The 26375-nt window shown below is 45.0% G+C and overlaps 2 non-coding genes across 2 annotated transcripts; one reads left to right on the plus strand and one right to left on the minus strand.

Moving 5' to 3' along the window:
* Positions 1-588: 588 nt before the first annotated feature.
* On the plus strand, positions 589-751 carry LOC148161771 (U1 spliceosomal RNA). The gene has a single exon (XR_015767355.1). It is a non-coding gene; the product is annotated as a U1 spliceosomal RNA (small nuclear RNA).
* Positions 752-13003: 12252 nt separating this feature from the next.
* LOC148161772 (small nucleolar RNA U3) lies at positions 13004-13216 on the minus strand. The gene has a single exon (XR_015767360.1). It is a non-coding gene; the product is annotated as a small nucleolar RNA U3 (small nucleolar RNA).
* Positions 13217-26375: the final 13159 nt, after the last annotated feature.

A 26375-nucleotide genomic window follows, 5' to 3' on the forward strand; every position in this document is an offset into this window, starting at 1 on the left:
AGCTAGAGAGAGCAAGAGACAGAGTTGTATCTGCTCTTCGTGGGCTGTTGGAAAGTCCTCCCTCATGTTTCTCTCTGGCTGGCACAGCCTTCCCTGGGCTGGGTGGGGGGGTTGTGTAGGGTTTGGGGGGCCATAGCTGCAGGGAGAGGAAAGAGTGGTAACCAATTCAGGAGACAGAGGAGACTGGGCAGGTGAGGAAGGAAGCCAGGGCACGGGAAGGGCGAAGGGGAAGGGGGACTGGAGGAGGAGAAGGAGGAACACCAGTACTGAAATCCAAGTTGGGAGGGGAGCTGGGGGGCCGGGAGATGGGGTGGGGTTGGGGACTGAGGCGAAGCCCTTGACTTCAGGGACTGGGCTTGTCTGATGCAAACCAGGCAACACGGCGGTGGGGTTCTGCAACTTAGAATTCGCGGGGCTGAGGAGGTAGCAGCGCTGTTGCGTCCATCCTATTCGGAAGCGTCGTGTGGAGGGTGAGGATGCTTGCGACAGGAGTGGGTGCCGAGGGTGTTGGGGTGCGCCTAGGCGAGTGAGCCTGTGTGTCCGGTGGAAGGCGGGTGAGACTGGTGTGGGGCGGAGGCGGAGCGAGTCACACTTACCCGGCAGGGGAGACGCCGGGATCAAGCAGGTGGTTTTCCCAGGGGAGGCCCTTCCATCATACCAGGGACATGCTGACCCCCGCGATTTCCCCGAGTATGGACAACTCCTCTGCATTATTTGTGGCAGTGGCAGTGGGGGGCTGCTTTTGCTCTTTCACCTGTTGTTGGTTGTTTAAGAATAGCCTTTGTTTTCTTATTCATTTTTCTGTTTGTTTGTTTTGTCTTTTCCATGACTTTGGCTGATGACATGGGCTGAAGAGGAAGCTCACTCAGGGGACACCAGGACCCTGAAGAAAACACCTCTGCTTTTAAGGGCTGCTTTCTTGAGAATCTGGGTTTGGCTGTTTCTCAATCAAAAGCATGCAGGACAGTTTCTGTCCACTGGTCATACATCCCACCTTGGCTGTCGGGGTTTTTTCTGTTTTTCGCAGAGCAATTTCTCTGCTTATATTTCAGTATGTGGTTTGCAGTCCCTGATCCAGCAAAGGTGCTTTCTTTTCATTCCCCAGGGAACAGGGGTTTGCATCCCTTCTCCTTCCTCCCTCCCCTCCCCACCTATCCCCCCAGGCACCCTGCAAAGCCTCACCCAATCCCCAGACTCCGTATCCTTGATTAGGCCACTTGGTAGCCTACCTAGTATAGCCTTGCTCCAGAGGACCCTTCCGAGACTAGAGAGGGTCCGGCTTGATGTACTGTTTATTTATTGTAAGTTTATTTGTTGAAGTAATCCCTACACCCAAAGTAGGGATAGGGCTCATGAAGCCAGATGGAGACTCCCCTGCTCTCCTGACTGAGCCAGCCAGATGCCCCCTGACAGGCTTTTAAAGAGGCACCTCTGTCTACTCACAAAGAACCCGCTGGGTTTGGCACCACAGACCTTTCCCAAACAGCAGGTTAGCTCTAGGACAAAGGGCCGTGGGCCTTCTGCAGCTCTTGGGCTCAAGCCAAAACTGTCCCTACTGATGTACCTGCATTGCTTTGTCAAACTGAGCTTGAAGGGGTTTCTGGCTTCAGGCTTTCACCAGAGCTGGTGTTTTTTTCTCTACTCCCTAAAGGCCTCTATTCAGAATCTACAACTGAGGGTCTTCCAACTTTGATTTTCACTTAGGGGAGCCACACCAACTGGGACTCAGCAACGGGTTACTCTTCTGCCAGAAACAATTAAACAAAAGAGCAACAGCGTCACACAAGATGCGCGAAGTGGAGATTTCCAAGATCCTGGGCATCAGGCAAAGGGGACAGCCATCCCGGACACATGGCAACACAATGGTGAGCAGAGCCCTAGAGCTGCTCAGAGGTACTGGCTCTAGAGAGTTTCCAAGCAAGGCACTGGGGGGAGGGGAACTTGAATAGGAGCCCCATGGAGCTCCTGGAATGGAGGACACTGATCTGAGAGAACCCAGGACTGAGTCTCAGGGAGGACAGAGCTGCAGGAAGTCACCTAGCCAGAGCTGTGGAGGGGCCCTGGGGAGGCATGGACAGCAAGTCAGGGGGTAATCCTTTGCACAGGGCCTGGTGCTCACACGGTGCTGGGAATAGTGCCTGTGTCCAACAGATAGACTAAGCAAAAGTAACCCTCTTAATTTGTGAGGAATAGGGTGGAAGACAGGGGGAGGGCTTGCTACAGTACCTGGAACTCATGGTGAGTCCTCCACGGAGCCCTGCTCTGGGCCACTGAACTATGCATTGAAGCAACAGCAGAAATGTTTCCAAGTAACTTCAGTGCATCCCTGAACAAAGCTCAATATTATAGAAAACACAAAAATATCCAGCAAACAGCAAGGTAACATTCACAGTGTCTGGCGTTCCATCCAACAGTTTGAGGTATGCAGACAAAGGGGGGAAATGAGCCCTCCTGAAGAGATGGATCACTCATCTGAAAATGACCCAGAGCTGACAGCAAGATGGGAATCACCAGAGCACAAGAAAGCATTTGTTCTAACTGCATCCCATTGGTGAAAACATTCAGCAGATACATGGAAAATGTTAAAAAAAAAAAAAAAAAGGACCCAATCTCACATGAAGAGATGAAAACCACAATGTCTGAAAGGAAATGTACTGCAAGGGGCTGATGGTGATTAGGGAAGGCAGAAGAAAAACGTTCAATAGGAATCCAAAAGAATCTGCAGATCCTGCTGTTGCCTTCTGAACCACCTTAACCATTCCAATCCATGAACACAGGATGTCTTTCCACTTGTTGAGGTCTTCCTTAATCTCTTGCAGCAATATTGTGTAGTTTTCAGTGTACAGGTTTTGTGCCTCCTTGACTCAATTATTCTTCGATACCATTCGGGTGGGTGCTGTTGTCCATGGAATCGTTTTCTTAATTGACTTTCCCGGTGTCCATTCCTAGGTTATAGAAACACCTGATTTGTCTGCCTTGTACGCTGCAACTCTGCTGAAATAGGTTATGGACTCTAATAGTCGTGGTTTCTGTGTGTGTGTATTTGGTATTTTTCTGTATACAGGAGTATGTCATTTGCAAATCCAGATACAAATTGTCCCTTGAAGAACCTGGGGGTTAGGGGTACAGAGTCCCACAATTGAAAATCTTTGTATAACATTTGAGTCCCAGAAAACATAGCTACTAATAGCCTACTGAAGTCTTACAGATAACAAAAATGGTTGATTAATACATATTTTGTGTGTTACTTGAATTATGTACTTTATTCTTTTGATACAGTGAGTTAGAGTGAAAATATCATTGAGAAAATCATAAGGAAGAGAAAATGTATTTCTACATTTGTACTAGACTGTATTTGTAAAAAAAAAAAAATAATCAACCCATGAGTGGACCGACATTGTTCACTAAAATTCAAAGCCATGTTGTTCCCCAGTCAACTATAGTTTTATTGCTTCGTGTTCAAATGTTTTCCCCTCACCTTCAGGTTTTTAAACAATTGAGTCATAACTGATTCCCCATGTGAGATCAGTTTCACATGGCAACACAGGGATTGGACGACTCTATAAATTATGTTAGGCTGACTACTAGCGTAGCTACCCTCTTTCACCTCGCAGAGCTGTTACTGCACCACCGACTACATAATATGAGATCTGTCCTCTAACATTGTTTTTAAATCTTCACTGTGGATGATGTTTTGACAGAGTATAGGTTTCTATGCCCTCCCCTCCCCCCACCACTACCATGGGCCGCCTTTGGACTTTCCAGAGAGGAGCAGTGACATGTAGGAAGTCCCTATTTTAGGCCACTGCAGCCCCTGATCTTGGACCAGGATGCTCAGCCAGGGCCAGGGAAATATGGATTAGCAGGAACCCTTCTTTGCAAGCCCAGCTCCAATGTGAAGGACCAGAGTGCCTCTTCTAGCCTCCTGCAGGGATGGTTCAGCACCCAGGAGCTGGCCCTACATAGAGGGCCAGAAAAGGGCAGATTCCCCTAAACGCAGCCCAAGTGTTCCATTTCGACTCAGAAGAAGGTGAATAGCAGCACAGGTTCTTTTCCCTATGCTGAGCTTCCACGGGGGGAGCCTCAGTGCCACTGCAGGAGGGAGCATCAAAGGGAACCTTTGGATGTTAACCTAAAGCTTAGTGCTTAGAGCCCACCCAGGGGACCAAGCCTACCTAAGATCCATCCAGATCTTGCCAGCAGCTTCCATGGGTCCTGCAGCCTTCACTTCCTCTAGGAATCTCCAGCCAGCTGGTGCCCTATCTTTGCTTGCTTCCCCCTGGTGTCCTTGGGCCACCTGAAGGTCTGTTCCCTTAAGTAGTCTGCCGCCTGGTGGATTCCAGGGGAACTGCCAGGGCCTGAGGCTGAAGGCACAGGCACTGAACCCCTGACTCCAGCTGGGAGGTCAGAAACCAGGCTCTGAGCCACCACCTGCTGGGACTCCAGGATGTGGCCCCTCACCAGGCAGTGTTTGCCTGGGGACCCCAGGACCCACTGATGTGCGAAGGTCACCTTCTTTCTTTTTTTTTTAGGTGAAATTGACATAGAATAAATTTCACCCATTGTCAACAATGACAGAGTTGTTCAGCTAGTGCCCTAGTTTGTTTCAGAGGCTTCCTTCACCTTCCCACACTCCCTCCAGCCCCTCTGCAGACAGTCTCCGCTCCCTCCTCCAGCCCCAAGCAGCACTGATTTGCTCTCTGTCTCTGTGCATTGCTCCTTTCTGCACATTTTACATAAGCCGAATGAGACGGTCTGTAGTTCTTGGTGACTGGCTTCTTTCACTTAGCATCCTTTTGAGGTTCCTCCCTGCTGTAGCTTGGATCAGATTTCTGTGCCTTTTGTTGCGGAATAGATGCCATGGTACACATAGGAAACATTTGGTTTGTCCATTCACCAGCCGATGGCCCTTTGTGTTGCTGTCAGTTTTTGCCCATTGTGAATAACGCTGCCCAGAACATTTCTGACCGAGACTTGAGCGGACATATGTTTTTATTCTCTCAGATAGATTCCTAGTTGTGGAATGGCTGGGTCCTATGGCAAGCTTGTGCTGAGCTCTTAAGAACTCTCAAAGTGGCTTCTGCAGGAGCTGTTATATTTTACGTTGCGACCAGCAATATAGGAGGGTCCAGTTTCTGCTCATCCTCAGCAACACTTGGTATCGTCTTTGGGACGTAAGCGCACTAGTTGGTGTAAAATGGTACCTGGTTTTCCTTGCATTTCTTTGAGAACTAATAACATATTACTAATAACATTGAATACCTTTTTATGTGTCTCCTTTGGTACATGTGTATTCGACTCTTATACTGGCTTAAACGAGTGTGTTGCTTCTGCCCATTGAGTGAGTTCAAAGTCCTCTTGTCTCTCGTGAACGTGAGTCCCCATTGGGTATTTAATCCACAAATATTTTCTCCTAATCAGTGGCTTCTCTGTTCCTTTTCTCAGTGGCAATGTTTGATGCAAAAAACTTCTTCATCTTCAATTTTCTCTTACGTATCGTGCTCTTGCCGTAGTGACTTAGAACTCTTTGCTTACTGTGAATTCCTGACCATTTTCTCCCATGTAGTCCTCTTGCACAATAGTTTTGGCTCTTATACTTAGATCTGTGACCATTTTGAGTTCATTGCTGTGTAAGTTGTGATTTCCAGCAACAGCTGTGGGGGAGCTTTGTCCTGACAGGTTTAGGAGAGCCTAGGGGACACTTGTGTTTCAGAGTTAGTCTCCCCTGGACCAGGAATGGAGATTTCACCCTGCTGCACCTGTTAGTGAAAGGCTGAGTGCCTTTGGGGAGGGGAGATACAAGGGGCTGTGGTCATATACGGCACGTCCTCCCCGTTCTCTGGGACTGGGTACAAAGGAGCTCCAGGAGCCCCAGGGCAGTCCTGCTCACAGGTGCCTTTAGAGGCAGAAACACACTGAGAGCAGGAGAGCATAACACAGAAAAGACCCCAGGGATCCCAGCGGATCTGGGTTGGGATCCTAGAGGGTCTTCTATGGATGGGCACATTTTCCATGTATATGCCCTTCTATGGGTGGGTGGGAAAGAGGACTCGCACACAGTCGGAACTCAGGAAACATGCCCAGAAGGAGTGGAGCGGATTGAAGGCATGTCCCACAGTTTGCAGTATTTTTCCAACATGAAAATCATGGTATTTGCCTGCATCAAAGGTGCTGGGGGGACGCATGCTGCCTCGGTCAGTAGAGCGTGCAACTTTCATCTCAGGGTCATGCATTAGAGTCCCACGTAGGTGATGGAGCCTAGCTGAAATTTAAAAAAAATAATAATAAATAGAAAACGAAGAGGTGCATGCTTCAGGAATCAGAATTACTCCCCCTAAGGTAAGGAGGGGGCATCTACCTTGGTCCTTGCAGTTCAAGAGCCATTCTGAGCACTACAGAATCCTAAATGTAGATTAACCTAGAGAACCTACACTTTTAATATTTGTTGGGTTTCCCCTGTGTGGTTAGAGGTCCACTGGCAGACAAAAGTTGACATGCTGAGCACAGAAGCGGACCAAGAAACAGACTGTTACCTGGATGCACCACATTATTCTCCGTCCTCACTGCAGTCTCCCTGGAAATGGGAATGGGCAATCGAAATGCCTGGTATTCAACACAGGTTAAGAAAAAATGGAAAGTTTGGGTTAACAGTTTAAATTATTGTGTCCTCAGATTGACTTTGATGGCAAGTGGAGACTCTGTTGCACGTCTTCTAGGTTCTGCAGGTGGAAATGAGGGGCTAAGGGACAAACTAATTATACAACTCAGAATAACTTTGGTAACTTAGTATCTTCACACTTGACACAGTTTTCTTTCATTTTGTCTGATCCCATAGTCTCATGCTTGAGTCTAAACACATTTGTACAAGGAAGGTGATATCAATACCACACCTAAAATCTGTACCGCTAAATGTTGTAGTGCTTATTCCTAATGGTACTTTAGGCTTGTTTCTAACTGCCTGTAGCTACGTTTCGGCTGACTCTCAAGGCAGCCCATTCTAACCATGTGCGCACTTCTCTTTGGCCCCACCACCAGGTGAAGCAGTGCATCTGAGCTGTCTCCATCGCTGGGGGAAGGATGTAGGTCAGATAGGTAATAAAGAGAAAGGGGGACTGGGGTGCAGCAAAAAGAAAGCATACTTATGTGTGGGTTGATTCCAGAGAGGACCATTGCATTTCTTTTTAAATTTTTTTAATTTACTTATTTGAGAGAGAGTACTTGAGATATCAGGAGCGGTGGTGGGGGTAGTGGAAGAGGAACAGAGAGAAGCTGACTCACCACTGAACAGGGAGCTGGACATACGGGCTTATCCCAGGACCCCGGGATTCTGACCTGAGCCAAAGACTGACACTTAAACAACTGAGCCACCCAGGTGCGTTTTAAAATAATTTTTAAACTAATCTGGTCCACTTAACATAGGCATTGTATTAGTTTCACATAAGGTCATGGGATTTATTTTGTATTTCTTTTTTAAATATTATTTATTTATTTAGAGCAGGGGTGATGGGCAGACGGAGAGGAAGAAAGAATCCCAAGCTGACTGCACTGAGCATGAAGACTAAACTGGGGCTCAATCGCATGACCCTGAGATCATGACCTGAGCTGAAATCAAGAGTCAGACGCTGAACCGAGAGAGCCACCTTGGTATTTCTAAGAATGATATGTTTAGCCTTCTCTCTGAAATAGGCACTGAGTAATGAGCAAGGCGGAGAGAAACCATAGTACCCATAGGCGCCAAGGTCAGATTGCCCAAAATGTACCACAATGGCATATTTGGGGGAAACAGAATGCCACAACGACCACTGGTGCATGTTCATTCAGACTCCAAGATCTCTGAGAAAACTCGAGATTGCAGGGTTAAAAATAACCTGAAAGGATCAGAGTGAAATGCCCTTGGGATGTGTGTGGTCTGATCTAAAGTACACAGCAGAAGATGTTTTGTAGATAGGAAGCCAGCTGTAAACAGCACACTGTGCATTCCCTTTTTTGTTTTCTTATCCTGTGTTAAAGACCGAGTACAATGCTGTTTACAATTAATTGATCACAGCCAGTTGCAGATTTCTTTATTCCTTCTCCACTGCCATTGCTTCACTTGACTAACCCTGTGTACGTGGAAGATGCGCCTTGCTAAGCCCCTGCTGTAAATCATTATAGTACTATATCACTGTAGAAGGTATATTAGATTATGGAAAATAAACCTCAGGACCTCGGGCTGTTTGCTTGGGGTCCCCTGTGCCTCGCTATACTGTCGTCTCTTTTTCTTTTTTTAAAAGATTTTATTTATTTATTTGAGAGAGAGAATGAGATAGAGAGAGAGAGAGCATGAGGGGGGGAGGGTCAGAGGGAGAAGCAGACTCCCTGCTGAGCAGGGAGCCCGATGCGGGACTCGATCCCTGGAATCCAGGATCATGACCTGAGCGGAAGGCAGCCGCTTAACCAACTGAGCCACCCAGGCGCCGCGGTAGTCTCTTTTTCTCAGTTCCTTCGCCACCCCAGGTCCCCGACTCTCTGAGGTCGACAATATTGATTATTTTGAATTGAAGCTACCCAAAAAGAAACTGGTACCAGGACACTCAAACCCTCCTCTGTCTCCCTGAAAGCAGGAAACCAATCTCCCATATGAAAAAGGCACCCCCTGTACTAAGAAGTAAAAAGACATCCTTCTCACCAGGGTTTCTAAATTCGGTCTAGACACTCTCTAAATTAAAACTCCCCCAAATCCCTGAGAAATGTATTTTCTCCTTGTCTAAAATGCATAAAAACTGTCTGCCTTAATACTTTATATTTTCTTTAAGGGTCTCCATTTCAATATCCGTTCTCCATGCGTATTCAATGTCTCAGTGAAACTTAATTCTTACTTAAGCTGGGAGACCAGGACAGGTAACAGAGGAACTTCTCCTTCCCTGCATACCTTTTTTGTGATCCTAATATCTTAGCCAATGATTTGTAAAGGAAAGAAGTAACAGAATTATATACCTGGGAAAAAGATTTGTCCCCAGGAAGGAATTTCTGGTATTTTTAACAGTGGAAATATCTACATTTGATCCAAAGTCTCCTAAAAAGTATTTATTTTTAAGTTGAACTTCTAATTTAAGTGTCCCCTGAAATTCAGATGTGCCTTCCCAGAGGGTACGTTAGGAGACTCCACAGGGAAGCTCGCAGCCAAGTCCTGTGTGGGGGCCGTGCTGCCATCAAGTGCTGAAGGAGTTTGGGAAAATCTCTTCATCTCTCTGCGCTCAGCTTCCTCATGTGTAAGATAAGGTTGTTATTCAAATTCTCCACGGTCCCTTCCTGCTCAGTTTCTCTGAGTGCACAAGGGTCTGCGGTGCCTTTGAAGCAGCCCTGGGGACTGCAGCTGAGACCTGACTTGGTCCCTTCACTGTGTGTCTCTTGCAGGAGCCTGAGCTGAGCCCACACTGAAAACAGAGAACAGAGGGAGCATTTGGGAGACAGAAAATCAGCAGGTTTGGAGGATGAGAATAACGCAAAGAAGGACAAGGCAATGGTGGAGCAGGTGGTTGCCCAAAGGAGGTAAGAAGAAGGACAAGTTGGGTCCAGAAAAATCAGGGGAAACTGAGGAATGCATACAGCGGCATCCAACTCTGCAAGGAGCAGCCTGAGCTGAGCAAGGAGAACGAGGAGAGTAACTTCGTCCACGGTGAACCTGTGCACCTCCCGAGGAGCCCCACAGAATGGATCGGGGTTGGTTTGTACTGCAGGGAAGCACCAGTTCCAAGAGGAGGAGGAGGAGGAGGGGCACCTGGGTGGCTACATCTTTAAGCGTCTGCCTTCAGCTCAGGTCATAATCTAAGGGTCCTGGGATCGAGCCCCGCATGGGGCTCTCTGCTCGGCGGGAAGCCTGCTTCTCCCTCTCCCGCTCCCCCTGCTTGTGTTCCCTCTCTCGCTATGTCTCTCTCTGTCAAATAAATAAAGAAAATCTTAAAAAAAAAAAAAGAGGTGGACGATGTGACCATGAGGTTCTGCCCCAGACCCCTAGCTTTGACCTTGGAGCTCCCTCACGGTCGATGTTCTCCAAGTAAGTGTGGGCTTAGAGGGATCAGTGATGTTTGGATAAAGGTTGGACTTGTCCATTCTTACCACAAAGAGTTCTACCCTAAGGTCAGGAAGGGCCAGGTTAGGAGACCCTTGCCTCTGAGGCAGTGATACCAATTATATTCTTCTGAATTTATGGTTGTCAAAGACTTTACACACCTTTGTCTTGACCGTGTGTTGAGTGTTTCATTTTCCTTAGTCTCTGTTATGAACTTGGAATTCTGACATCAATAAGATTTCACAGAGGAGGTCAAAGCAGTGAGAGGAAGAATGCAAACAAAATCTTGTAGCTCAGCGCCCCTGGGTGGCTCAGTTCATCGAGAGCCTGCCTTCAGCTCAGGTCATGATCCCAGGCTCCAGGGATCAAGCCCCATTGAGGGGGGTGGCTCCCTGCTCAGCAGTGGAGTCTGCTTCCCCCTGTCCCTTCCCCAGCTGTTCTCTATCTTTCTCTCTGTCTCTCTCTCACTCTTGCTTTCTCCCTCACGCTGTCTCTCAAATAAATATATAAAATCATTTTAAAAACTGTTGTAGCTGTCCTAACCTGGGGTATGGTGGCAGTGCAGAGGATGGAGGGGGGAGGGGGCTAGGCCGAAGACATCTCTTCCTACTGAGAGAACCATTGAGAGGAATCCAAGAGGACAGTCCCTCTTCACCAGAGCTCACCACAGGGGAGTGTCATGGGGCATTGAGAGTGTAGGGCAGGCTCCTCTGGAAGGAAGGGTATTTGTTGCCTCCTGGAAGAAAGCAGAGAGCATTCGTGCATGTATTTGGGACAGGAATGTAGTTGAGATTAGAAATTTGCCACCCCCTTTATCAGATCCATGAAGGAGTGTCTCTGAGAGCTTCCTCAGTGCTTGGTTTGGTCCTAGGAGTCATGAGTACAGAGATGAGTAAAACATTATCCCAATTGTCGTGGGCCTCTCAGTCTAGTAACCAGAAGTCATGAAAAGTGTAGTGGTGGTGGATTCCTTGGAGGAAGTGGCCAGTGCTGCCTGGGGATGGCCTGGTCTCCCTCCGTGTTTTCCAACAGCTGGATGACCTGTCCTGACCCAGGGACCCTGGGCCTCAACTCAATTTCAGCCTCTCAGGACACAGCCAACACCTAGGTTCCATGTAAACCCAAAGCAGTCAACACTATGAAGGTCTGCAGAGGAAACTGCTGGTATCAGTAGCTCCCCACTTTGTCTTGGCCAACTGGAAAATAGAGGCGAGTTCATTAAGTCTTGTAGGGTCATCCTTGCCCTAATGATCAGGGATTAGTCTTTCTCTCTGTTAAGTGAAATACTTTCTAGCTTCAGTATTCTCTCTCCACTTAAAAACTTTGGAACTATTGGCTAAAGTATAGATCAAGTAGCTACAGTGAAAAAGGGGTAAAGCAACTTCCAAGCTGCAGTGAGAATGCGCAGAAACTCTTATACTGAATAATAATCGGACAAATCACTTTTAAATTGCACAAAAGGTTTATACAGTAATTCTGGAATAGACAATGTAAGTCTGTCGCTTTCTCCTTCTTCTTAACATTGCTTTGATAATTTAAGATCATTTCCATTTCCATATAAACATTTGGATCAGCTTAGAAATACTTACTAAAATGTCTGCTAGAAGGTTGATTGGCATTGTATTAGATCTTTTGATCAATTTGGGAAGAATTGTCCTCTAACCATAATGAGTCTTCCAATCCACCACAAATTTTATCTCCCCATGTATTTAGTTCTTTAATTTCTGGAAGTAGTGCTCTGCAGTTTTCAGTGTAATGTTCTGACACATATTGTGTCTGATAAGACAATGCAATAGGAAAACTGGTCAAAAGACTTGAAGAAGAAATGCTTCACAAAAGAAGATACACAAATGGCCAAAAAGCACTTGAAAAGATGCTCCACTTGAAACCATTGAAAAGCATGAAGTTGAACATAAATCAAAAGGGATTCACTAATGTCTCTGCAAGGCTCCATCTTAAACTAAGTAACCTTTTCCTTGTCTTCTGCAAACCTCTGCTCCTCCCTTCTAAGCCTTTTGTTTCAGGAGCCTGGTACCACCCTAAAGACAGGATGAAGGAGGCTGGCAGCATGCACACAATTTCTGTCAAAATAAAACACCCCCCCGCCCCTTCCTTCAGGGGGAGGGGACTTACAGTTTTTGAGGGCCTTGGCCTGTTCTAGCCCCCTGTGCCCCGAAAAGCAATAAAGCTATTGTTCCTCAATATTCCAAACTCTGTCTTCGTCTTATATTTTGGCTCTGAAGCACAGAGGTCAGTTTTCGACGGTACACTCAGCCATTGGGAAGATAAATTAATACTACAGTGAGTTACCATTACACAACCATCCCCGTGGCTAAAATTACGAAGACCGAAAACATATGTGGTGAGGATGTAAAGTAACTAGACGTTTCATACACTTGTGGGAATGAAAAATGGTCCAACCACCGAGAAAAGCTGAACCACAGATAAACATTTACCAATCACGTGAACGGCCATTCCTCTCCTAAGGATTTACACAATATGGCCACACAGCAAACTGCACATGAATATTCATCATAGCTTTATTCCCCATGGCCAAACCCAGGAAACTGCATAGATGGCCATGAATAGGTGAATGTACAGACCAAATATATCCATACAGAGGAATACTCCTTAGCAATGAAAAATTCTGAACTGGTGATCCATTAGTAATATGGATAGATATAAGAATCCTTAGGCTGCACGGAGGAATGTAGGCATAAAAGAGTTCCATTTCCATAACGTGGTTAAAAATCAAGCCGTCTTTGATGCCAGTGGTTGCCTGGGGCTGAGGGTGAAGGCAGTGAGAGACTTCAATGGATCCACCCAAGGGAAGCTGTGAGGTAGAAGAAATGCCCTGTGTCCTGAATGGAGCAGTAGTGTCAATTGTATGTACATCTGTGAAAATGCATTTAGTTGTACAGTTTATCTTTTTTAATTTTTATTTGTTGAGAAAGCACTCACACTGCATCCTCTCTCTCTTACCCTCCAAAGGAGGAGAAGAACGATCATCAGTGGCAATGGGCAGCTGTGGAAACAACACCTAAAATCACGTTCATGCTCAGGAGAGAACAATGTGCCTCCTCCTTGAGGTTTCAGGTCCTCTACACGTTCAGAGAAAATTCTCTAGTAACAAACTGTAGAAATGAACTGGAGGGTATTATGCTAAGTGAAATTAAGTCAATCAGAGAAAGACATGTATCCTATGACCTCACTGATAGGAGGGATTCTTAATCTTAGGAAACAAATTGAGGGTTGCTGGAGTGGTGGGGGTGGGAGGGATGGGGTGCCTGGGTGATGGGCATTGGGGAGGGTATGTGCTATGGTGAGCGCTGTGAATTGTGTAAGACTGATGAATCACAGACCTGTACCTCTGAAACAAATAATATATTATATGTTTAAAAAAAGAGAGAGAGAGAGAAGCTAGTAGGAAGGGAAAAATGAAGGGGAGGAAATCGGAGGGGGAGATAAGCCATGAGAGAAGATGGACTCTGAGAAACAAACTGAGGGTTCTAGAGGGGAGGGGTGGGGGGATGGGTTACCTGGTGATGGGTATTAAAGAGGGCACATTCTGCATGGAGCACTGGGTGTTATGCACAAACAATGAATCATGGAACTCTACATGAAAAACTAATGATGTAATGTATGTTGATTAACATAACAATAAAAAATTTTAAAAAATAATAAAAAAGAGAGAGAGAAGCTAGTAGGAAGGGAAAAATGAAGGGGAGGAAATCAGAGGGGGAGACGAACCATGAGAGACGATGGACTCTGAGAAACAAACAGAGGGTTCTAGAGGGGAGGGGGTGGGGGGATGGGTTAGCCTGGTGGTGGGTATTAAAGAGGGCAGCATTGAAGGGAGCACTGGCTGTTATAGGCAAACAATGAATCATGGAACACTACATCAAAAACTATTGATGTAATGTATGGTGATTAACATAACATAATAAAATAAAATTAAAAGAAAGAAAGAAAGAAATGATCTCTGAAAGTACAGCCTTAATTGTACACTTTAAAGGGATGCCGTCTACTGTACCTAAATTATACCTCAGCAACATTCATGTAATAATCTACTATATTTCTCTATACTAGCAGTGAGCATTTAGAAAATGAAATTTTTAAAAAAAGGAAATGAAATTCAATAAACAGAGTGGAGATTCATGTCCACCTTCATTAAATGTATGAGAACACATGTAACAAAGATGCCTGAAAACTCTTGCTGAAATAAATTAAAGGATACTAAATAATTAGGAAAAAATATATCACATTCATGGACTAGACCACTCAAATTTGTTGGAACATCAAATCAGCATTATTCTGATTCATACTGGAGAAGGCAATTTGGGGGCAAATTTACAAGCTAATTCTCAAATGTATTTGGAAATCAACATACCTAAATAGCCAAGACAACCTTGAAGAATTAAATTGGAGAAATTTACTAAATTTTAAACCTCACCGTAAAGCTACAGTAATTAAGGTGCTCTTAATGGTGTAAGTAACACAATGTAAATATATCAATGTGAGAGAGCAGAGAGTAATAAAATTTCCTGATACGCATATACATTTTTAAAATTTTTCTTTTAATTTTACTTCTTTTCAATTATTTTCTTTTTAAGTAATCTCTGCATCCCACATGGCGCTCAAACTCAAAAAAAAAATAAAAGGTTGTGAGTTTTACCTGAGCACTGATTAGTACAGCTGCATGGGACAGGGAATCTTTACCAGGAGAGAGTGTCATGACAAAGGAAATTTTGATAAAGGGTTATATACCAAAATATATTTTTTACATAAAAAGTGACAAATTTTTATACAAAAGACATTGTAGAAAGTCACTGCATTTCCCGGTCTTAAATTTCTAGTACATGTAGGGCTGTATGGCTTTAATGTTATGGGAACCAGGGAAGTGTCTTCCTTTTTCTTATCTTTTCCAGAATGCTCCTTTTGGGTTCTTTTCTTTCATAAAGCAGATGTCCAATGTGTGCTTGGGGTGAAATAGAGCCCATGCATTGAGGTTTTGTGGATTCATTTTGACCTTGGTAAATGTGAAAGCATCGCTTCCTTGGGAGCCCAGGGGCAGGACCCACAAACATTAAAGGTGGACAATTGCCTTTATCAGTGCTACAGCGACCTCCTAAGTCTCTGGCTCCTAAGATCTAGGGGGGAACCTGTGCTGAAGAAGTGAAGAGGTGCTTCAGGGCACCACTTCCCCTGCCTGCCTGTTTCTCTCTCCTCAACCTCAGCTTCTATGCCACTGAACACCACTGCACACATCTACTGTGGACATCATCCATCATTGACCCATGACCTCGAACTGCCCATGTTTGCTTCCAGGAATACAACCACAGGTCAATGGCATGAGGTCAACTCAAAGAAATCTAGCAAGCCATGGTCCACCTTTTTAAAATTGTTCCAAATTTTTAAAAAATATTTTTCCAGTATAGTTAGCATACAGTTCCATGAGTTTCCAGTATATAACATGGTGATTGAACATTTCCATACATTGCCCAGTGCTCATTACCACAAGTACACTTCTTAATCCCCATCACCTCACCCATCCCCCAAGCCCCCCTACCCTCGGCAACCATCAGTTAGTTCTCTATAGTTAAGGGTCTCTTTCCTGGTTTGTCTCTCTCCCTTTTCTATTTCCTTTGCTTACATGTTTTGTTTCTTAAATTCCACATAGGAGTGAGATCATGGGGTATTTATCTTTCTCTCACTGACTTATTTCACTTAGCAGAATACACTCTGGCTCCATCTGTGTCCTTGCTAATGGCAAGATTTCATTCTTTTTTTTGGCTGAATAATATTCCATGGTATAAATAGATAGATAGACAGATAGATAGATAGATAGATAGATAGATAGATAGATAGATATAGATATGTGTGTGTGTATATATATATATATATATATACACACACACACACAACGTTGTCTTTATCATTCATCTGTTGATGGACGTCTGGGCTCTTTCCATAATTTGGCTATGCTGCTGTACAAAGGGCCCATGTATTCCTGCAAATTAGTGTTTCTGTATTTTGGGGATAAATATCCAGTGGTAGGATTAATGGATCTTAATCGTTCCTTTTTGAGGACCCTCCATACTGCTTTCCACAATGGCTACACCAGTTTGTATTCCCACCAATACTGTAAGAGGGTTCCTTTTCCTCCACATCCTTGCCCACACTTGTTGTTTCTTGTGTTTTTGATTTTAGCCATTCTGACAGGTGTGAGGTCATAGCTCGTTGGTTCTTTTTTTCTATTTCCTGATTTTACCTATTTATTTGAGAATGAAGGAGAGCACAAGTGGGGGGAGGCGGAGAGGGAGAAGCAGGCTCCCCACTGAGCAGGTAGCCCGATGTGGGACTAGATCCCAGGACCCCAAGGTCACCACCCGAGCCAAAGGCAGACGGGTAACGGACCGAGCCACCCTGGTGCCCTATCCAATTGTTTCGATTTGCATTTTCCTGATGAGGAGTGTTGTCGAGCATCTCTTCATGTGTCTGTTGGCCATCTGGATGTCTTCTTTGGAGTAATGTCTGTTCATTTCTTCTGCCTCTTTTTAAATTGGATTATTTGTGGCTTTTGGTGTTGAGTTGTATAAGCTCTTTATATATGTTGGATACTAACCATTCATTGGATATGTCATTTGCAAATATCTTCTCCCATTCAGTACGTTCCCTTCTACTTTGGTTGATTGTCATAAAATGGCTCTTTATCTCTCTTCTGTTAAATATGAGGGTGAACCAAATAAACACAATATGGCATCGAGGTTACAATCTTTCCAAACTTAGTGGTCACTATATATATTATGCATCTTACTAATGCACAAATTAATCCTTTGACAATTTCAAAAGATCTCTTGTGAGAGGTGAATGAATCCATAAGTGACATGTAATGTGGTGTTCAGTGACATTACAAAAACAACAAAGAAAACAGTTCACACATAGTGGAGGAGTCTGGGACATAGGGATGTCAATATCAGTTTAATGAAAAGCCACAAATGGTGTCCCAGTAAGGCATAAGACGTCTCATAACATAGGTGTACAGCCAGAAGAATATTGAGAGTCAGGACAAAACATTTTGAAAAATTAGTATTTTATTCACTTAGTTTAATACTCTGCCTCTTGCCCTATACTTTTTATGGATAGAGAAAAAAAAAAATAAAGAAGACCCAAAGAGGAACATCATGACAGTCTGGAATTGGCAGTGTATGTGAGTGTATGTGAATGTATGAATATATATGAATACAAATAAGCCATTTTCCAGCTCTGTCCACTGGAAATGCCTAAAAATAAACCAATTGCAATGAGTGCCCGAGGAGACACATTTTGATCTGGGAGTATGGTTTCCCAGGAAACAAAACCACAGATTCTTAGAGAAATGACCGAGACCAGGCCAGACGCAACAAATCTTCTATATGAGACACAAACACCTCATCATACTGATATTAGGAAAGTTCTCAAAACTATGAGGGTCTTATCAAAAGGATATGAAAGCCAACCTGAAATCACTTTCACTGCTAAAAGAGAGGATAAATGGAGCACTCATAAGTCCATAATACAGTGGTTTGAAACACTTCGATATGACTGAAGCCTTGCTTTCATATTAACACAGTAATAAAAGAAAATGAAGAGGAAAAGAACGGAACTTACAGGTTCCCGTTAGAGATGCTAGGGGACCAGAGTTTTCCTTACAAAATGTACCGCCAGGTATATAGTATTGGGGGGAAATTTCTTTTCCTGCAGGTGTTCATACAAGGCTTCTAGGATCCAAACCATGATGATGAAGGATCATCATTTTGCTCCACAGAATCAATGGATGGATGGGCCTTGAACATAAGGGGACCTGAGGTGCTTCCTGATGGAAGCGCACACAGCACTTGAGAGGAAGTCTTGCCAACAATTCAAACCTGAAACTGATCAGTTTCTACGTCTGCCAGGTCCGACAGAGCAGTCGTTCCGATAATATTTGGAATGCAGTTAGCAGGACCTCTTTCCTTAGAAATGCATTTTAATTATATTTCATTTACAGCTCCCTTAAATGTAAACTTAAAACCTGAAGAAATACAGACGATTTTTCTATTAATCGCATCTTTATTACTCTGGCAGAATTCGGTTTCCCTTAATGTGAAGCATTAAGCGGCAAGATGCAAGATTATTTTGGATTGTTGTGCGCTTATACTTTTTACTTTTCAACGTTCCTGCCAGAAAATGTTAAATTCCATGTGTGGCTTGCCTTTTCTTTGTAATAGCACTGTTCTCCACGAACAGTGGAGATTCCACCACGAAGTAAGAGGAAGTATGATGGACTGTGTTAAAGTATATCTGGCTATAATGCATTCCGTGGCCATGCTCCCCCACAAACACCTCAGTATTTTCAAAAATGATTAACAAAAAAGGAGAGAACAAGAGCTGGAGAGGGCGAAGCAGAGAGTGAGAGCCAGAGGGAGGGGGAGGGAACGAGGGAGGAGGAAGGAAAGGGAGAAACTGAGAAGAAATCTACACATTGCTAGGAGGCTTGAATACAGGTCCTACTCATGGGAGCGTGTGCATTTTATTTGGATCCTGATACAGAGAAAACAACTTAAAAACAACAATGGGAAATTTGAACACTATGTATTTTACATTACATATTTTAAATTAATTTATGAATATTTACAAGGTTATGATGATAATACTTTAAAAGGGTTCTCATTTAGGGAAACATACAGATACAACTGCAAATGAAATATGGTGTCTGCGATTTGCTTTAAATAATAAAGGACAGGGGCGCCTGGGTGGCTCAGATGGTTAAGCGTCTGCCTTCGGCTCAGGTCATGATCCCAGAGTCACGGGATCGAGCCCCACATCGGGTTCCTGGCTCAGCGAGGAGCCTGCGTCTCCCTCTGCCTCTCTCCCTGCTCATGCTTTCTCTCTCTCTCTATCTCTGTGTCTCAAATGAATAAATAAAATCTTAGAAAAAAAAAAAGAAAGAAACCCCAACCTTTAAAAAAATAATAATACAGGACAAAGTAAGTGGATGGGATTGTATTAAAACAAGGTCAGCCCTAAGTTGATAACTGTTGAACCTGGCTGATGAGGACGGGGATGTTCTGTTCTACAATTCTGTCTACGTGTGTGTGCTACTGACAGTCTGCATCTAGAAAAGAGAGATAAAGAGTACCAGTCCACTGAGAATAATGGCAGCTGAATCTCTCAACACATGACTTTAAAGGGTTAGGGATTAACCTAGAGAGTCAGTAACACAGCTCATAACCCTGTCCCCGAACAGCCAGGGGCCAGAGAGAAGTGTGGACTCCAGATGGTTAGTACTTAGCCGGGTCTGGGAGCCAGAGACAGCAGGGCAGTCAGCACAGACCAGGCAGGCACTTAGAGGAGAGGACTTCAGGGAGGGCTTCTCAGCGGGGAACACAGGTGAATGATGGCAGAAAGAGAGTGGGAAGAGCTCAGAGGGTGCCTGAGACCTGCTGACTCCAGCTTCGGCTACTTGGATCCGAAGGAAGGGGCTGCATGGTGTGCAGGACAGAGGTGGCCCTCGGGGGAGGGCCAGACCTGGATGAAAGTAGTGTCCTTTGGAGGCTTGTGGTAAAGACAATGAAGCCACTGGTAGAAATGAAAGGACATACTGGAAGCAAACAGGATCCCGGAGCAGAAGACAAATGGCCCCATCCCCAGCTATTTACATCTATTAGAACAATTACACCAAAGAGAGGGATCCAGACCTCAGGAATCCACAAAGCTACTCAGAGCACTCATTCCTTCCTACATGGAACTTTTGTTTCTCATTCCAGCAAACCCAGGTGTGTTAAAGGGAAAATGATAGAGCAGACCGGTGTTCCAAGGTGACAGAAGAAAACAAACAAGCAGAAATAGAGAGTCAAACATTTCAGCTCAGTAAAGATCCCCCCTGAAATCAATCACAAAACATAGGAAAACTAAAATGGTTAAAATGACACCCCGACCTGAATGAAATGTGCGAACAAGCATTTGTAGCCGTGAAAAGGTAAAAGTTCCCTTAAACACACGACTCCAAAGAGAAGTGGGCAAGAAACAAGAAATGGGAAACGAGAATTGTCAAAACTGGGAAAAAATTGAAGAAAATTTCTCGGGAAAGAGGCTGATCCACAAGATTCATAAGGGCAACATTCGTGCAAAATTAGAGTGGACTTTGAATACTGAAAAGAAAGCAGCCAAGAGAACAGAAAATGAACAGAAGATAGTGAGACAGGATCAGAGAGAAAGTCCTGGATGCCTGCGGGAGACGGAAACAAAGGAGTCAACAATAAGACCTATCCTCATAGAACTAATAGATATTATTTTATTTATTTTATTGTTTTTTAAAGATATTTTTTAAGATTTTATTGATTTATTTGACAGAGAGAGAATGAGAGAGAGAGAGCATGAGAGGGACGAGGGTCAGAGGGAGAAGCAGACTCCCTACTGAGCAGGGAGCCCGATGCGGGACTCGAACCCGGGACTCCAGGATCATGACCTGAGCTGAAGGCAGTTGCTTAACCAACTGAGCCACCCAGGCACCCCAGAACTAATAGATTTTAAAGAAAAAGAAGAAATCTCCTCTGAAGCTACAGACTTGCCCCCCGCCAACCACCAAAAAACCCCAATTTATATCCACTGGAAAGAAAAACAGTTTACATTCTATATCCCAATCAAACATACAAAACAAGGCAATATATATATTTTTCTTTTAAAATTTTGTATTTAAATTCCATTTAATTACCATATACTGTATTATTAGTTTCAGAGGTAGAATTCAGTGATTCAGGGCACCTGGGTGGCTCAGTCAGTCTGCCTTGGGCTCAGGTCATCCTGGGATCAAGGCTCATATCCGGCTCCCTGCTCCACAAAGAGTCTGCTTCTCCCTCTCCCTCTACCCCCTCACCTGCTTGTGTTCTCACTCTCTCATGCTCTCTTTCTCAAATAAAGAAATAATTTACAAAAGAATTCCGTGATTTGTCAGTTGCACATAACACCCAGGGTTCATGACATCGAATGCCCTCCTTAATGCCCATCACCCAGTTTACGCCATCCCCTACCCACCTCCCCTCCTGCAACCCTCAGTTTCTATTCTATAGTTGAGTCTCTTATGCTTTGTCTCCCTCTCTTGTTTTCCTCTTTTATTTTTCCTTGTCTTTCCCTATATTCCTCTGTTTTGTTTCTTAAATTCCATCTATGAATGAAATCATATGGTATTTTGTCTTTTTCTGGCTGACTTATTTCACTTAGTATAATACCCTCTAGTTCCAACCATGTCGTCGCAAATGGCAAAATTTCATTTTTTGGTGGCTGAGTAATATTCCATTGTACGTATATACGCCACATATTGTTTATCCATTCACCTGTCGATGGACATCGCAACTCTATCCATAGTTTGTTGTGGACATTGTTCCTATGAACATTGGGGTGCAGGTGCCCCTTCAAAACACCATGTTTGGAAGAAAAGGTGAGTATGGCAGAGGGGGAGACGAACCATGAGAGATGATGGACTCTGAAAAAGAAACTGAGGGTTCTAGAGGGGAGGGGGGTAGGGGGATGGGTTAGCCTGGTGATGGGTATTGAGGAGGGCACGTTCTGCATGGAGCACTGGGTGTTGTGAATAAACAATGAATCATGGAACACTGCATCAAAAACTAATGATGTAATATAAGGTGATTAACATAACAATAAAAAAATTAAAAAAAACACCATGTTTGTATCCTTTGGATAAATACCTTTTTTTTTAAATAAATAAATTGCAGCTTAATAGGTAGCTCTATTTTTAACTTTTTAATTTTTTAAAATATTTTATTTATTTACTTGCCAGACAGAGAGCACGGGTGCACAAGCAGAGGGGATGGCAGGCGCAAGGTACAGCAGGCTTCCTGCTGAGCAGGGAACCTGATGGGGGGCTTCACCTCGGGACCCAAGGATCATGACCTGAGCAAAAAGCAGATGCTTGACCAACTGAGCCACCCAGGCATTCCTATGTTTCACTGCTGGAGGAAACGTCAAAGTGTTTCCCAGAGTGGCTGCCCCAGTTTGCATTCCCACCAACAGTGTGAGAGGGTTCCCCTCTCTCCCTCTTCTTGCCAACATCTGTTGTTTCCTGAGTTGGCCATTTTAGCCATTCTGACTGCTGTGAGGTGGTATCTCACTGTGGTTTTGACTTGAATTTCCCTGAGAAAGCACTCTATTTTTAAAGCTCAGTCAAAACTCATTGTGCCAGTACTTTCTAATCAGCTAGATGTCCATGTACACAGGCAGGAGAAACAGTGTCCGATACGCAACCCCCAAGGAGTCCTGATTCCATCCCTAGGAGACCTTCGAAGGTGAACTTCACCTGACGAGAGATGACTGAGGAAATTTCGACTTTCAAACAGCTGATCACTGTTGAAGCTACTTAACTGTGGATCTAAAACCAAAATCTGGGGGTGGAGCGTGTGGGAAAAATAGGATGTAAATGGCATCTGTTTGGCTGGTTTCCACCCAGTGAAAACAAGAGCATAAGAAGAGGCAGGTGAAGACAGAAGGAAAGAGAAAATAGAATAATGTCAACGGTTTGAGGTTAAGAGATCACTTAAAACTTAGAGACTGAATGTGAAAAGTTTCAGAAGCTAATAAGGAACCAGACATGTCCAAAACCTTTGGGTGCAGGGCTCAGCCCTACCTACACAACCTTCCTAAACCCCAGACTCACATATAGACACACATAGGTGCACACACAGGAAAGAAACCCCGTACCACAGAGAGACAAACACAGCCAAAATTAGTTCCCCGTAGGGTACGTTTAGCCGAAAAGAGACGGAGACTCAGCATTAAATATGACGAAGAGAACCAAGAATATTTCCATTACTGTGTATCCAGATCCACCAAATCACCACGATAGGAACAGATTAGAGCATCCAATGTAAAAAAATCATGAGTCCATGGGATTGTCAAAACAAAAACTTTAATGATAATGAACAGGGAGGGAATGTTCTTTTCCACATCACATTGCCAGCAAATACGCGTTGTATAGGAATGGCACGGTTAGAATTCTTCCAATGTACAAACACACACAGGGTTAGGACACACCGTCAGGATCCTTAAAGGATGGCGACGTTTTAGAGAAAGACTGTAGAGAAGAGGGTCTGCATACATTCTCAGAGTATCACTTACCAAATCACTAATTTTATAAAGAAAATCAGGTGTCTCGCTCTGCACAGATCTGATAGGCCCTTCCCTAGCAAAGTAAGCAGTGCTGCTATCACAAGAATGGTGGTGGGCCCACGGGACACTCGTGCTCTCGGGGTAGGCTGAGCTAGGACACACACAGCGGGAACTATGCAGTGTCCTGGCCAAAGGGTTAGGCTGAATTTAATCAGGAGGACATGATCAGACAACTTCAGGATGTAGGCCATTAAGCTGGACTTTTGGCCTGTCCCCTACAAACAAGGGAATGTCACCATCACCACAGACAGCCACCTAAAGGTGAGGAGATGTTTTGCGTTCAAAAGGACTAAATAAATACAGTCACACGTTCTTTTTACTCCTTTGAAACCCAAAATATCTCTTCTCCTTTTGGTTGTTTCTTATTTGTGGTGACATTGACTGTTTGAAGACACAGGCCAGTCATCTTGTTCAGTGGTCTACATTCTGAACTTGTCTGATAACTACCTCGTGCTCAAATTCAAGCTAAAGCTCTCCAGCAAGAACACTGCATCGTTCACGCCGGCTCCTCATAGCGCAGCCCACCTGGTGGCCCAGAGTGTCCAGTCTGACATGTGGTCTTTTTCCATGGTGCTCCTGACTCTGATTCTCTGTAGGATGAAATTTAGAGCAGCGAGACTTATGGTCTCTCAAAACTGTGTGTGATCTACTCAGGCATTGGTCTCCTTCGCTATCGATCGCAACTGCAGCTGAAGGGCTAGAATTTCTCTCCTCAAAGCGGTCTTTTGTAGCCAACGTCATACAGAATGGCTTGTGATCGTGCTGTTGATTCTCAGCAAAGGATCCCTCCTGTGCTCTGTTTGGCCTTTAACTTGATGTGCTGCTCTAGATTTACTTCATCAAGTGGAAAATATGGGGTTTTATGATGGGGTTTTATAATGGGGTTCCATTCAAGTGAAGAATCTCTTTTCTTCATTTCTGAAGTACTTGGTATCTGAGAGAGGAAGAGAGAGAGAACTCAACTGTGAGTCTTGCTCAGATCCTGCTGATAGCTGAGCCTGGAGGGGTGGCTACATGGTGACAGAGGCCAGGTGCAACTTGAACCCTTGTCCAGAGAAGAAGCTGAAGGGGGAGCCGCAGGTAGGCTGAGCGGGAGAGTGAGAGCCACAGGTCAGAAGCAATACCTCACCAAACTGACAGGCAGCCTGTGTTGCAGGATCCAGGGACCCCTGTGCTCCCCCAGCGGGAGCCTGGTGATATCACAGCTCAAGGCTGCTGTGAGCTTTTGCCAGATCCCAAGTACCTCTCCCTCAGCAGCCACTTCACTCTTGAGCCCCCTTCATCAGAAGCCAAGTGATGGCTTTCTCACGCCTCCCAGGGAGGGATGCACCTAGCACCCACACATACGTTCAAACACAGAATGCTGTAGGAAGGAGGGGACCCTTGGCAGACAAACACACCCCCTTCTCACCCTTGTCCCGGTCTCCTGAGAAGAAGTCCAGGCTACGGAATGAGTCCCAGACTGTGAGAGCCAATAGGGGCCTCTGAATATCTCCAAGTTCCTTTCTGCCATGTGCAGATGAGGAGCCGTGGTCCAAGGACTAAGGACCCCCTAAAGCCATGTGACCTGTGACTGAAACCCCTGGACTGGAACTCAGGCTCAGGCCCTGTGCAAACATGTGGGTGAAGGGAGAGCAAAGCCTCTGATCTGGAGTCGTGGGCCGGCAGGAGACACTGTTGGTCACTTGGCTGGACAGGAACAAGGCCAGAGGGGCTGAGGGAAGAACCCAAGAATGAGAAACTCAAGGGCGAATCCACAAAAAGAGAGCAGGGGTGTAACCATGGCCCTAGTCATTTTCACTCAGCGACACCCACATCCTCGGAAGGTAATCTCAGCAGGATAGACCTCAGGGCATTTCTAGGAATATGCTCATTACCTAGACTCGCAAACGCGGAAGTGAAAATGAGAAAGCATTAGTTTGAGCTCTCTAGGGCCTCATCCCTTCTTTTCCAAACTTTTCCGAAGGAAAGAGCCTCTCAGTGTTCACTAGTGTAAAGAAGGGCCTGCAAATGGATTAATAGGGGAGTGAGACCTAAGCTTCTTTACTGAGATGGTGGAAAAGGACAAATTTGGAATAAAATATTGTCTTTCAGTCTGCACTGAACCTGTCAGGGGCTGTGCAATCCACTCAGTGACCAGGGAACTGTCGTTTGCATTGTCGTAGGAGGAAAGAAAGCACTCAATTCCTTCACCTTTGATCAGGGAAGGGATTAGGTTTTGGACAGTGGCTTTTTATGCAATATGTAATTCTCCTGTATCCTATATTAGAGGGGCTGAGGAGAAACCTGACTCCAGCGGGTCCAGTGTGGCACTCCCAGCTGTGACTTGGGTTCTCATTTAGACTTTGTAAGGGGGGCTCTTTCTCCTCAGCTTTAACACTTCTTATTCACATGGAGAAGTTGAGGGTTATTTGTCCTCCTAGGTCAGATTTCCCGATAGACCCCCGAGGAGAATCCTTGTGCAAGGCACTCATTAAGACAATGCTCCTGGGAGAACAGGGCCTTGGAGTTGGGGAAGCAGGGAAGGAAGGCAGAGGCCAAGGAATTATGCGATTTCCCGCAAAGTCCCACTTGCGCGGCGACCTGTGTCAATGATGCCGCTCGGCTGAGGACGGCCAGCTGCAACCAGGTGATGGAGATGGAAGGGCCTTTGGGCCACTGGTTTCTGATGAAGGGGGCTCAAAGGCGAGGAGGCAGCCCCGTGGGAAACAGAGGTGGCACCAGCTGTGAGAGTGTCCAATCGAGGAAGAGAACAGTGTGTGTGTTTGGGGGTGGGTGGAGGTAGAATCAGAAGGAGAGCAATAGGAATCCATGCCCCAGAGCTACAAATGTGTGATTACCTCTGTGCCCTAGCGTGAAGGCCACGGAATATGCATGCGAGCCTCCACTTGCGAAACTGCACTTTTCTCTTGATAATCTTCCGTTTCATGGCACCGAGGGCTTTCATTGGGCTAAAGACTTGACACGCACACTGGCTGTCCTTCGATCCCTCTGTAGTATCACCGTCCGGCATGGGAGGGTTCTTCATGCAGATGGAAGCTTCCAAACCCAGCTCTGAAAAGAAAAGCACATTAACAGGATGCGCTGTTATTCATGATCTTTCTGAGCCTCCACCTGCACT

Source organism: Eumetopias jubatus, unplaced genomic scaffold, assembly GCF_037043125.1.
Source record: "Eumetopias jubatus isolate StellerSeaLion01/CBP00866 unplaced genomic scaffold, mEumJub1_p1.0 scaffold_66, whole genome shotgun sequence".
Lineage (NCBI taxonomy): Eukaryota > Metazoa > Chordata > Mammalia > Carnivora > Otariidae > Eumetopias > Eumetopias jubatus.